The sequence below is a fragment of the Mobula birostris genome, unplaced genomic scaffold (genome assembly GCF_030028105.1).
Source record: "Mobula birostris isolate sMobBir1 unplaced genomic scaffold, sMobBir1.hap1 scaffold_691, whole genome shotgun sequence".
In the NCBI taxonomy this organism is placed as follows: Eukaryota; Metazoa; Chordata; class Chondrichthyes; order Myliobatiformes; family Myliobatidae; genus Mobula; species Mobula birostris.
Genome location: NW_027278410.1, coordinates 179822 through 194157, shown reverse-complemented (window position 1 = coordinate 194157; position 14336 = coordinate 179822). Strand labels below are relative to the sequence as shown.

Sequence of the window (14336 nt, the reverse complement as noted above, 5' to 3'; positions counted from 1 at the left end):
GAGTTTTAGATAGCATGCCAAATCTCTGCAATCTCCTAAGGAAGTAGATGCACTGATGTTCTTTCTTCGTAATGTCACCTACATGCTGGGTCTAGGACAGGTCTCTGAAATGGTAACACTGAGGAATTTAAAACTGCTGACACTCCCCACCTCTGATCCCCTAATGAGGACTGGCTCATGGACCTCTGGTTTCCTCCTCCTGAAGTCAATAAACAGCTCCTCGGTTTTGCTGACATTGAGTGAGAGGTTGTTGTTGTGGCACCACTCAGCCAGATTTTCAATCTCCCTCCTATATGCTGATTCATCACCACCTTCGATTCAGCCGACGACAGTGGTGACATCAGCAAACTTGAATATGGTGTTGGAGCTGTGGTTAGTCACACAGTCATAAGTGTAAAGTGAGTAGAGCAGGAAGCTAAACACAGCCTTGTGGTGCACCTGTGCTGATGGAGATCGTGGAGGAGATGTTGTTGCCAATCCAAGCTGACTGGGGTCTGCAAGTGAGGAAATTGAGGATCCAACTGCACAAGGAAGTATTGACGTCAAGGTCTTGGAGCTTATTGATTAGTTTTGAGGGGATGATAGTATTGAATGCAGAGCTGCAGTCAATGAAGAGCATCCTGATGTATGCATCTTTGCTGTCCAGATGTTCCAGGGTCTTTCCAGCTTACTGGCATTTCTCCTGTAGCAGAATGACCAAAAATGAACAGAATACTCCAGGTCTCACCAACAAATCCGATCACCTCTCTTGCCTCAGTTCTGCACAGTCCTTGGTCCTCTCGACCTTCCTGATATCTATATACAGTACCTCCACACTCAACACGTTCAACAATCCAGTCCCCTTCCTTGGAGAGATGAAGTTCAAAGTTCATCATTAATTTATTATCAAAGTACATGTATGTCATCATATACTACCTTGAATTCATTTTCCTGCAAGCATTCACAGGACAATAAATAAATAAAATAGAATTTATGAAAAACTCTGAATGATGTAGATTGACACAGGCCAATGTGCAAAAGAAGACAAATTGTGCAAATAATATATTTTTAAAAAGTAAATAATGATACTGAGAAGATGAGTTGCAGAATCCTTGAAAGTGAGTCTGCAGGTTGTGGTTGTTGTTCAGCATTGAAGTGAGTGAAGTTATCAACATTCGTCCCTACACACCTCAGTGTTAGCTCACCATCCCACCCACCTCCTTCCCCAACCTTGTAACTGTGTCATCTCATTTCCACTGGTGGAAACATCTCTACATCACTCTTCTCATGTCCCCTTAGGGGCTGAGATGTTGAATAACTTCAACCCTGGTTCTTCTAAACCCCACAGGATACAGACCCAAATTGTCCATCCCCTGCCAATAGGACAACCCTCTCAATCCTGGGATCATCCTGGTGAATCTCCTGTGGACTGCCTCTAATGTAACCCAATCCATGCTTAGGTCGAGGAGAGGTGAAATGGAGGGAGGGAGTGAGGGGAAACAATAGAGAGGAAAGGGAGGGGTGAGAGAGGGAGAGGGGAGGTAGGATTGTTGATGTGGAGTAGAAATGGAGGGAGAGGAGGGAGACAATATGAACAACGAGGTGAAGCGAAGGACTAATAAGTGGAGGAGGGAGAGGAGAACTATAGGGACGGGAGATGGAGAGGTAGAGGGAATATGGTGAGGAGGGGGAAAGATGGACAGATGGGTGAAGAAGCATGGAAGGAAGGGAGGGAAGGGGAGGCAGGGGGAGGAAGAGGGAAGGGGAAGGTAGGAGTTGGAGGGAGGGAAGAAGGTGCAGGGGAAAACCCAACCCAGCTCTGAATCTGTGTCCCTGCAGACAACATGGTTGTGGTCGAACGGTCCCGCCTGGAGACTCTGGGTGCCGGCAGAGCCATTGCGGTGCTGACCAGTGGTGGAGATGCTCAGGGTGAGTGATGCTTCTCCCCTCCCCCAGCTATTCCCTTCCCCTTCCCTAGCCCTCTCTCCCTCCCTCTGGAATCTCCCCTCACTTGCTCCCTTGCTCCCACTCTCCCTCTGAGACCTCCCTTCGCTCCCTCTCAGACCAACCTTCGCCCCCTCCCTCCATCTGGACACCCCTCACGCCATCTCACTCTGGCACTTCCCCTCTCCGCTTCTCACTCTCTCTCTGTCCGGGATCTCCCCTCACTCCTTCCCTCCAGATCCTGGTCTCGCTCCCTCCTTACTTCCAGTAGAAAGGCATCAGCCCACTCTGCCCATCCACCTGGTACTGGCCCTCATCCTGTTGTTGTCCTGCAGCTGCCCCTGAGGTCAATCCTAGCCCCAGATTCCTACCCTTCATGTCACCCAGTCACACCCAACCTCTTGTCACTGTGGTGAGCTGATCCTCTCTCTCCACAGGGATGAACGCCGCTGTCCGGGCTGTTGTCCGAGTTGGAATCTACACTGGAGCAAAGGTCTACTTCATTCACGAGGTGAGTGTTCAGCCCCTCCCTCCTATCGCCTTCTTCCTAACCCCTCCTTCCTAATCCTTCCTCCTATCCCTTCCTCTTACCTCCTCCCTCCTACTCCTCTCAGCCCCTCCCTCTTGACCCTCCCACCTACCCCTCCCTCAGGCACTCCCTCCTACCTCTTCTTTCCATCCCTCAGCCCCTGCCTCCTACTGCTCTTCAGCCCCTCCCTCTTACATCTCCACATCCCTCTTACCCCTCACTCCCTCCTATCCCCTCCATGTTCCTCCCTCTCTCCCTTCCCAACCCATCTTCAACCCTTGCCTTCTTCCCCTAGTGCACACCATCCCTACCCTACGCCGTCCCTCCACCATTCATTCCTGTGCCCCCACCAATCTCCCCTTTACCCTTCCCCCCCCACATCCCTTGTCTTCCTCCCCCTCTCTCCCCTCTGTCTCAGCCTCTCCCTTTCCTCCCTTCCTCCAATCCATTCGTACCTCCTCTCTTCCTCACCCTGATCCTCCTCATACCTCCATCCTGTTCCTGTCCCCCTACCTTCCTCCCCCGCCAAACGGATTATTTTCTGCATGGGGAGAGAATTTGGATATCGGGTATGCAAAGCAACTTGGGAGTCCTCGTGCCGGGTTCCCAAACTTGCAGGTTGAGTGAGTGTAAGGAAGGCAAATGCAACGTTAACATTCATTTCAAGAGGACTAGAATATAAAAACAAGAATGTTATGCTGAAGCTTTATAACACCATGCTTAGAGAATTCCGAATAGTTTTGGGCCCCATGGTCAGACACAGAGTGAATCTCCCTCCACACTGTCCCATCACACGCTCCCGGGGTCAGACACGGAGTGAATCTCCCTCCACACCGTCCCATCACACGCTCCCGGGGTCAGACCCGGAGTGAATCTCCCTCCACACCGTCCCATCACACGCTCCCGGGGTCAGACACGGAGTGAATCTCCCTCCACACCGTCCCATCACGCGCTCCCGGGGTCAGACACGGAGTGAATCTCCCTCCACACCGTCCCATCACGCGCTCCCGGGGTCAGACACGGAGTGAATCTCCCTCCACACCGTCCCATCACGCGCTCCCGGGGTCAGACACGGAGTGAATCTCCCTCCACACCGTCCCATCACGCGCTCCCGGGGTCAGACACGGAGTGAATCTCCCTCCACACCGTCCCATCACGCGCTCCCGGGGTCAGACACGGAGTGAATCTCCCTCCACACCGTCCCATCACGCGCTCCCGGGGTCAGACACGGAGTGAATCTCCCTCCACACCGTCCCATCACGCGCTCCCGGGGTCAGACACGGAGTGAATCTCCCTCCACACCGTCCCATCACGCGCTCCCGGGGTCAGACACGGAGTGAATCTCCCTCCACACCGTCCCATCACGCGCTCCCGGGGTCAGACACGGAGTGAATCTCCCTCCATGTGAACCAGAGGGGAGGATGTGTTTCGTGTGAGTTAGTGTGGTTTGACTGTCCTTTGCCCACAGGGTTACCAAGGTCTGGTTGATGGAGGCGACAACATCCGAGAGGCGACCTGGGAGAGTGTTTCAATGATGTTACAGCTGGTGAGTGGTGTCAGGCTCCAGGGGAATGAGAGGGAGGGTGTATGAGGAAGAGAGAGGAATGAGGGTGGAGAAGGGCAATGAGGTAAGTGAGTAAGAGGGCTGATTTACCCACCAGGCTCCCATTGACCTTTGCAAGGCTGGCTGTCATTTGGGAACGACTGTAATCCAACCCCTGACACGGGGTCACTCCCAAATATCAGCAGCTGGAAATAGCCTCCTGATCTCCAACACCAGACCAGAGGTCACATTACACTGAAAACACAGGCCGGCACATGTGTTCACACAGACGGACACACATATATACAGTCATATATATATATATACACACACACACAAACGTGCGTGCATATGCACCCTTCATAATGTCTCTCCCCTACACTCCCCCCCATACACCTTCTCCTGACACCCTTTCCCTCTCGTCCCCTTCTTCCCTCCTCCCCATCTCTCGACTCTCCTCTCTCACCTCCTTCCCTCTCTCCCCCTGCTTTTTTTCCCTTCTTCCTCTCTGTCCTCCCACCACCACCTCCATTCTCTTTTCCTCTCTCTTTCCTCTCCCTGTTCTCCCTCCAACCCCCCCCCCCCACCCTAGGGCGGCACGGTCATCGGTAGTGCTCGCTGTAAGGAGTTCCGGTCGCGCGAGGGCAGGATGGTTGCGGCCCTGCACCTGGTGAAACATGGCATCACCAACCTGTGTGTTATCGGGGGTGACGGCAGCTTGACCGGAGCCAATGACTTCCGCATGGAGTGGAGTGGCCTGCTTGCCGATCTCCAGAAGCAAGGTGAGTGTGTCCCAGGACCCCCCTCCCCTGCCCCACCCCTGAGAGGGAAAGGGAGGGGAGGCGAGGGACAGACAAGTGGTGTGGAAGTCAGTGACCAGTGGTGATTGAATTATTCGAGTAAATGACAGAATAAATTATCGGCCTGTGAATCTTATGGCTGTGGTGGGCAAACTATTGGAGAAAGTTCTCAGAGACAGAATTTATGAGCATTTGAAAAAAGTATAGTCTGATTAGACTTTGTGGGGGGCAGGTTGTGCCTCATGAGCCTGATTGAATTCCATGAGGAAATGACACAACACTTTGATGTAGGTGGAGCAGTGGATGTAGGTAGAGCAGATTGATCTCAGTAAGGTGTTTGATAACGTTCCCCATGGTAGGCTCATTCAGGAAATCAGGAGGCACGGAATCCAGGGAAACTTGTCGGTGTGGTTACAGAATTGGCTTGCTCACAGTAGGCAGAAGGTGGTAGCAGATGGAGCATGTGAGATGCCTGGAGGTTGGTGACCAGTGGTGTATAACAGGGATCCCTACTGGGTCCCCTGCTCTTTGTGATTTTTATAAATGACCTGATGCATGGGTTAGCTGTGGATAATGTAGAAGATTGTCATGGGTTGCAACAGGACATTGACAGGATGCAGAGCTGAGCTGAGAAGCAGCAGATGGAGTTTAATGAGAAATGTGAAGTAATTCACTTTGGAAGATTGAATTTGAAGGCAGAATACAGGGTTAATGACAGGATTCCTAGCGGTGTGGAGGAACAGAGGGATCCACATCCATAGATCCATCAAGGTTGCTGTGTAAGTTAACAGGGTTGTTAAGAAGGCATATGGTGTGTTGGCCTTCATTAGTCTGGGGAGGGGGATTGAGTTCAAGAGCTGTGAGGTAATGTTGCAGCTCCATAAAACCCTAGTTAGACCACACTTGGCATTTACCAGGTTAATCCCTGAGATCAGAAGGTTGTCCCATCAGGAGAGACTGGACAGTTCACAACTGTATCCTGTGGAGTTAGGAGAATCTTATTCAAACACCTCACACCCTGAGGGGAGATGTGGAGATCCCTCCATCGGTGGGAGAGTATCAAACAGGGGGACACAGTTACAAGGTTGACAGGGGTGGGGGGGGGTCAGATAACACTGAGGTGTGTGGGGACTTTCATCTCTGTGAGGGTGGGGAATCTCTGGATGTACCAAGGGTCTTATTGAGGTGGATGAATATTGAGAATGTTGGTAGGAACCGAGGGCCGTGGGAAGGGGAGGAGGCCTAAGGCTCAGTTGTTAGTGAGGCTGCATCTGAAGCATAAGAACATAAGAAACAGGAGCAGGCCCGCTGAGTTCTTCTAGCATTTTATATGTATGTGTATTGAATACTCTGCCCAGGGAAGCAGGAGAGGCCACTGCATTAAATATATTTAAGACAAAGTTGGATAGATTTTTGCATAGTAGGGAAATTAAGGGTTATGGGGAAAAGGCAGGTGGGTGGAGATGAGTCCATGGCCAGATCAGCCATGATCTTATTGAATGACGGATGAGAGCTAGAAGAACTCAGCAGGTCAGACAGCATTTGCAGAGGAAAATAAACTGTTGACATTTTGGAGAATTGTGGTCAGATTTGGTCGCCCTGCTACAGAAAAGATGTCATTAAGCTAGAAAGAGTGCAGAGGAGATTTACAAGGATGTTGCCTGGAGTCCAGGGACTGAGTTATGGAGAGGGGGTGGGCAAGTCGGGGCTTTATTCCTTGGAGCGTAGGAGACTGAAGGGTAACTTTGTAGAGGCGTATAAAATCATGAAGGAAATAGATAGGGTGAATGTACACAGTCTTTTTCCCAGGGTTGGTGAATCAAGAACCAGAGGTCACAGGTTTAAGGTGAGAGGGGAAAGATTTAATAGGGACCTGAGGGGCAATGTCTTCAATGTCTGTATATGGAACAAGCTGCCAGAGGCAGGGACACTAACAACATTTAACAGGCACTTGCACAGGTACGTGGATAGAAAAGATTTAGAGGGATATGGGTCAAACATGGGGAAATGGGACTGGCTTGGATGGGAATACAAAGAACATAGAACAGTACAGCACATGAACAAGATCTTCAGCCCACAGTGTTGTGCTGAACAACTTCACGCCGAACTAAACTAATCCCTTCTGCCTCCTCAATGTCCATATCCCTTATTCCATGCACATATATGTGTCTGGCTAAGAGCCTCTTAAACACCTCTGTGGTATATGCCTCTACCAACACCCCTGGCAGCACATTCCATGCACCCTCCACTCTCTGTGTAAACAAAACTTACCCCTCATTATCTCCTTTGAAATTAACCCCTCTCACCTTAAATACAAGTGCTCTGGTAATGAGACATTTTGACCCTGGGGAGAAAAGGTTCTGACTATCAAATATCTAAGCTTTGCATAGCTTTATTAACCTCTATCAGGTCTCCCCTCAGTCTTCGTCGCTCCACAGAAACAACCCAGCTTTGTCCAGCCTCTCCTAGTAGCTCATGCCCCCTAATCCAGGCAGCATCCTGGTGAACCTCTTCTGCACCCTCTCCAAAGTCTCCACACCCTTCCTGTAATGGGGCGACCAGAACTGTATGTAATACTCCAGAACTGATGCAACATTCCATCTTGGTTCCCATGTACGGAGTTAGCCACATTTCAGACTATGAGATGGGATGGTGCACTGTAATTCTCACTCTGTGACTGATCCTGGGAGTGTGTGATGGGACAGTGTGGAGGGAGATTCACGCTGTGTCTGACCCTGGGAGTGTGTGATGGGACAGTGTGGAGGGAGATTCACTCTGTGTCTGACCCTGGGAGTGTGTGATGGGACAGTGTGGAGGGAGATTCACTCTGTGTCTGACCCTGGGAGTGTGTGATGGGACAGTGTGGAGGGAGATTCACTCTGTGTCTGACCCTGGGAGTGTGTGATGGGACAGTGTGGAGGGAGATTCACTCTGTGTCTGACCCTGGGAGTGTGTGATGGGATGGTGTGGAGGGAGATTCACTCTGTGTCTGACCCTGGGAGTGTGTAATGGGATACTGTGGAGGGAGATTCACTGTGTATCTGACCCTGGGAGTGTGTGATAGGACGGTGTGGAGGGAGATTCACTCTGTGTCTGACTCCAGGAGTGTGTGATCGGACAGTGTGGAGGAAGATTCACTCTGTGTCTGATCCTGGGACTGTGTGATGGGACAGTGTGGAGGGAGATTCACTCTGTGTCTGATCCTGGGACTGTGTGATGGGACAGTGTGGAGGGAGATTCACTCTGTGTCTGATCCTGGGACTGTGTGATGGGACAGTGTGGAGGGAGATTCACGCTGTGTCTGACCCTGGGAGTGTGTGATGGGACAGTGTGGAGGGAGATTCACTCTGTGTCTGACCCTGGGAGTGTGTGATGGGACAGTGTGGAGGGAGATTCACTCTGTGTCTGACCCTGGGAGTGTGTGATGGGACAGTGTGGAGGGAGATTCACTCTGTGTCTGACCCTGGGAGTGTGTGATGGGACAGTGTGGAGGGAGATTCACTCTGTGTCTGACCCTGGGAGTGTGTGATGGGACAGTGTGGAGGGAGATTCACTCTGTGTCTGACCCTGGGAGTGTGTGATGGGACAGTGTGGAGGGAGATTCACTCTGTGTCTGACCCTGGGAGTGTGTGATGGGATGGTGTGGAGGGAGATTCACTCTGTGTCTGACCCTGGGAGTGTGTAATGGGATACTGTGGAGGGAGATTCACTGTGTATCTGACCCTGGGAGTGTGTGATAGGACGGTGTGGAGGGAGATTCACTCTGTGTCTGACTCCAGGAGTGTGTGATCGGACAGTGTGGAGGAAGATTCACTCTGTGTCTGATCCTGGGACTGTGTGATGGGACAGTGTGGAGGGAGATTCACTCTGTGTCTGATCCTGGGACTGTGTGATGGGACAGTGTGGAGGGAGATTCACTCTGTGTCTGATCCTGGGACTGTGTGATGGGACAGTGTGGAGGGAGATTCACTCTGTGTCTGATCCTGGGAGTGTGTGATGGGACAGTGTGGAGGGAGATTCACTCTGTGTCTACCCCGGGAGTGTGTGATGGGACGGTGTGGAGGGAGATTCACTCTGTGTCTGACTCCGGGAGTGTGTGATGGGACGGTGTGGAGGGAGATTCACTCTGGGTCTGACTCCGGGAGGGTGTGATGGGACGGTGTGGGGGGAGATTCACTCTGTGTCTGACCCTGGGAGTGTGTGATGGGACGGTGTGGAGGGAGATTCACTCTGTGTCTGACCCTGGGAATGTGTGATGGGATGGTGTGGAGGGAGATTCACTCTGTGTCTGACCCTGGGAGTGTGTGATGGGAAGGTGTGGAGGGAGATTCACTGTGTCTGATCCTGGGAGTGCGTGATAGGAAGGTGTGGAGGGAGATTCACTCTGTGTCTGACTCCGGGAGTGTGTGATGGGATGGTGTTCACTCTGGGTCTGACTCCAGGAGTGTGTGATGGGACGGTGTGGAGGGAGAGTCACTCTGTGTCTGACCCTGGGAGTGTGTGATGGGACAGTGTGGAGGGAGATTCACTCTGTGTCTACCCCGGGACTGTGTGATGGGACGGTGTGGAGGGAGATTCACTCTGGGTCTGACCCTGGGAGTGTGTGATGGGACAGTGTGGAGGGAGATTCACTCTGTGTCTGACCCTGGGAGTGTGCGATGGGACAGTGTGGAGGGAGATTCACTCTGTGTCTACCCTGGGACTGTGCGATGGGACAGTGTGGAGGGAGATTCACTCTGTGTCTGATCCTGGGACTGTGTGATGGGACAGTGTGGAGGGAGATTCATTCTGTGTCTACCCCGGGACTGTGTGATGGGACGGTGTGGAGGGAGATTCACTCTGGGTCTGATCCTGGGAGTGTGTGATAGGACGGTGTGGAGAGAGATTCACTCTGTGTCTGACTCCGGGAGTGTGTGATGGGACAGTATGGAGGGAGATTCACTCTGTGTCTGACCCCGGGAGTGTGTGATGGGACGGTGTGGAGGGAGATTCACTCTGGGTCTGACTCCGGGAGTGTGTGATGGGACAGTGTGGCGGGAGATTCACTCTGTGTCTGATCCTGGGAGTGTGTGATAGGACGGTGTGGAGAGAGATTCACTCTGTGTCTGACTCCGGGAGTGTGTGATGGGACAGTATGGAGGGAGATTCACTCTGTGTCTGACCCCGGGAGTGTGTGATGGGACGGTGTGGAGGGAGATTCACTCTGGGTCTGACTCCGGGAGTGTGTGATGGGACAGTGTGGAGGGAGATTCACTCTGTGTCTGATCCTGGGAGTGTGTGATGCAACGGTGTGGAGGGAGATTCACTCTGTGTCTGACCCTTTTTTTATTTTTTTTAATACAAAATTCTTTATTACAAATGTCGGTGCTATACAATATTTACAAAACCAGTGACTAACATATTTACTACACTACAAACAGACAATACATGTTAAACCAATATATTGCCATCCTCATCAATGATGGCATTTACACCCCGCGGAGCCCAACGGTCCCGGAACATCTCTACGGTCGCCGTGGACTGTGCGTATTTCTTTTCAATGTTCACCCGGGCACGAACATACCCCCTAAACATAGCCAGGCAGTCCGCCCGGGGAGAACCTCCTGCCGCCCTTTTCCAGGAGCCACGGATGGCAATTTTCGCCAGCCCCAGGAGCAAGTTGACAAGGACATCCTCATCCCTCTGTGCCCCCCTCCTTACTGGATGACCATATATGAATAGGGTGGCACTGAAATGCAACCAGAAGGCGAGAAGCAGCCCACGCAAATACGCGAAAAGGGGCTGCAGCCTCACACACTCCACGTACATATGGTACACGGTCTCCTCCAGCCCGCAGAAGTGACACGCGGCTGGGAGATCCGTGTACAAACTAAAGAACTTATTGCAGGGCACCGCTTTATGCAGCACCCTCCAGCCGAGATCCCCAAGGTGCATGGGAAGGACTCCCTTGTAGAGGGACTTCCATTGGGGACCCCCCTCACCTCCAGGTGGAAAGACCGACCGCCATGGCGTGTCGGGACGGTGGACAAATGCTAGGAAGTGGAGGGTGTGGAGCAGCAGCCCATAAAGGTACCTCCTGCCTGCATCCCTGAATGGGATTGTGGGTGTCGATGAAAGACGGCTCAAGTTGTGTGGATTCGTCTCTCGGGTAAGGCTGTGGGGCCTGGGCCGGACGAGCAGCTCAGCCCGAGTCGTTCCACACACCTGAGCCGCACTGACATCCGTTGAGGCAGGGCAAGGGTTGGCCAGGACCCCGCCCTCTGCCAGAGGAGGGGATTCCCGGCCTGAGGCAACCATGTTCCAGACTCTCAGTAGGTCCTGATGGAAGCCGGGCAGCCTCTGCAAAGCAGCACGGCTAACGCCCGCCGGTGGTAGCTGCATATCTTCGTGAAGGCAGCAGCCCCTCCGGAGGAAGAAAGTCGCCAACACGTGCCACCTGGGAGGGTGCTCGGCGTACAGGAATCTCTGCAGAGTCCTGAGGCGGAGAGCCGCCAGTCGTGTGCGTACACACACCAGCGACTGTCCGCCCTCTCCTTCTGGGAAACTCAGTGTGGAGGGAGATTTACTCTGGGTCTGACTCCGGGAGTGTGTGATGGAACGGTGTGGAGGGAGATTCACTCTGTGTCTGACCCTGGGACTGTGTGATGGGACAGTGTGGAGGGAGATTCACTCTGTGTCTGACCCTGGGAGTGTGTGATGGGATGGTGTGGAGGGAGATTCACTCTGTGTCTGACCCTGGGAGTGTGTAATGGGATACTGTGGAGGGAGATTCACTGTGTATCTGACCCTGGGAGTGTGTGATAGGACGGTGTGGAGGGAGATTCACTCTGTGTCTGACTCCAGGAGTGTGTGATCGGACAGTGTGGAGGAAGATTCACTCTGTGTCTGATCCTGGGACTGTGTGATGGGACAGTGTGGAGGGAGATTCACTCTGTGTCTGATCCTGGGACTGTGTGATGGGACAGTGTGGAGGGAGATTCACTCTGTGTCTGATCCTGGGACTGTGTGATGGGACAGTGTGGAGGGAGATTCACTCTGTGTCTGATCCTGGGAGTGTGTGATGGGACAGTGTGGAGGGAGATTCACTCTGTGTCTACCCCGGGAGTTTGTGATGGGACGGTGTGGAGGGAGATTCACTCTGTGTCTGACTCCGGGAGTGTGTGATGGGACGGTGTGGAGGGAGATTCACTCTGGGTCTGACTCCGGGAGGGTGTGATGGGACGGTGTGGGGGGAGATTCACTCTGTGTCTGACCCTGGGAGTGTGTGATGGGACAGTGTGGAGTGAGATTCACTCTGTGTCTGACCCTGGGAATGTGTGATGGGATGGTGTGGAGGGAGATTCACTCTGTGTCTGACCCTGGGAGTGTGTGATGGGAAGGTGTGGAGGGAGATTCACTGTGTCTGATCCTGGGAGTGCGTGATAGGAAGGTGTGGAGGGAGATTCACTCTGTGTCTGACTCCGGGAGTGTGTGATGGGATGGTGTTCACTCTGGGTCTGACTCCAGGAGTGTGTGATGGGACGGTGTGGAGGGAGAGTCACTCTGTGTCTGACCCTGGGAGTGTGTGATGGGACAGTGTGGAGGGAGATTCACTCTGTGTCTACCCCGGGACTGTGTGATGGGACGGTGTGGAGGGAGATTCACTCTGGGTCTGACCCTGGGAGTGTGTGATGGGACAGTGTGGATTGAGATTCACTCTGTTTCTGATCCCGGGAATGTGTGATGGGACAGTGTGGAGGGAGATTCACTCTGTGTCTGACCCTGGGAGTGTGTGATGGGACGGTGTGGAGGGAGATTCGCTCTGTGTCTGATCCCGGGAGTGTGTGATGGGATGGTGTGGAGGGAGATTCACTCTGTGTACTCTATGTAAACTCCTGGAATGTGTGCTAGGACAATATGGAAGAATCTTGTGTGTAAAATGTGACCTCTCGCTCCCTATCCCAGGTAAGATCACGGCTGAGGAGGTGAAGGCTTCCTCCCATCTGAACATCGTGGGGATCGTGGGCTCCATCGACAATGACTTCTGTGGCACGGACATGACGATTGGCACAGACTCTGCCCTCCACCGGATCATGGAAGTGGTGGACAGCATCACCACCACTGCCCAGAGGTAGTGCGCACATCTGCCTGAGGTCCCCCACACTCAACCAGATCCCTCCGGCTTTCAAGGCTGAGGGAAGGGATCCTATGACAAGGGACAGAGGGTGGTTCAGGTTTATTGTTTTGTGGCAGTAGAACAGTGCAATGACATAAAAAATATGTCACAAAAATGAATAATGCAAAAGAGGAATAGTTAGTTCATGGGTTCAATCTGATGGTGGAGGGGAAGAAGCTGTTCCTGAAACATTGAATGTGTGTTTTCAGGTTCTTGCACCTCCTCGTCAATGGTGCAGGGTATGTCCTGGGTGTTGAGGGATCCTTAATATTGGATGCTGCTTCTTGAGGTCCCGCCTCTTGCTGATGTCCTAGATGTTTGTGAGGGTTTGTCCCTGTGATGGATCTGGCTGAGTTTACAACCATCTGCAGTCTCTTGTGATCCTCGGCATTGGAGCCTCCACACCAGGTGGTGATGCAACCAGTCTAAATACTCTCCACTGTACATCTCCAGAAAATTGTTTGAGTCTTTGGTGACACACCAAATCTCCTCAAACTCCCAATGAAATACAGCCACTGTTGGGCCTTCTTTGTAACTGCATCAATAAGTTGAGCCCAGAATAGATCCTCAGAGATGTTGACACCCAGGAACTTGAAACTGCTCACCCTTTCCACTGCTGACCCCTCAATGAGGACTGGTGTGTGTTCACTCATCTTCCCATTCCTGAAATCCACAATCAATTCCTTGGTGTTACTGATGCTGACTGCAAGGTTGTTGTTGCAACTCCACTCAACCAGCTGATCTACCTTGCTCCTGTATGCCTTCTTGTCACCATCTGAGATTCTGCCAGACAGTGGTGTCATCTTTGTTAGCAGTTTGAGGAAAGGAGTGGGGTGGAATGGTGAAGGAATTTGCATGTCATGAAGCAGTGGGAAGCAATGAATCAAAACTTGACTGAGGCTTTCTCTTTCACCCCCTCCACTCCCGCTTTCTCTCCCCTCCCTCTCTCTCTTCCCCTCCCCTCTCTGCCCCACCCTTTCTCTTCCTCCACTCTCTCCCCCTCCCTCCCCTCCCTATCTTTCTTTCCCACTCTCTCTCCCTCTTCCCCCTCCCTTTCTCTCTTCCTCCTTCCCTCTCTCTCCCCCTCTTTCTCTTCCCCTCCCTCCCTCTCCCTCCTCCCCCTTGCTCTCTCCCTCTCTCTCTCTCTCACCCCTTCCCCTCTCTCCCCACCCTCACCCCTCTCTGTATACACTCCCTTCTCACAGCCACCAGCGGACATTTGTACTGGAGGTGATGGGTCGACACTGCGGGTGAGTGTAGCGCCCCTCCCCCATCAATTCCCACCTCATTACTCTCCCCATACCCCTGTGTTTATTTCCTCCCCCCGCTAGTTCCCTCCATCTCTCTCCAATTCCTCCACCCCTCCCCCTTGGTCACAGCCCTGCC

General features: G+C 52.6%; 1 pseudogene; it reads left to right on the top strand.

Moving 5' to 3' along the window:
- Window positions 1-14336, top strand: part of LOC140193675 (ATP-dependent 6-phosphofructokinase, muscle type-like) — a 46716-nt pseudogene that overhangs the window by 2265 nt on the left and 30115 nt on the right.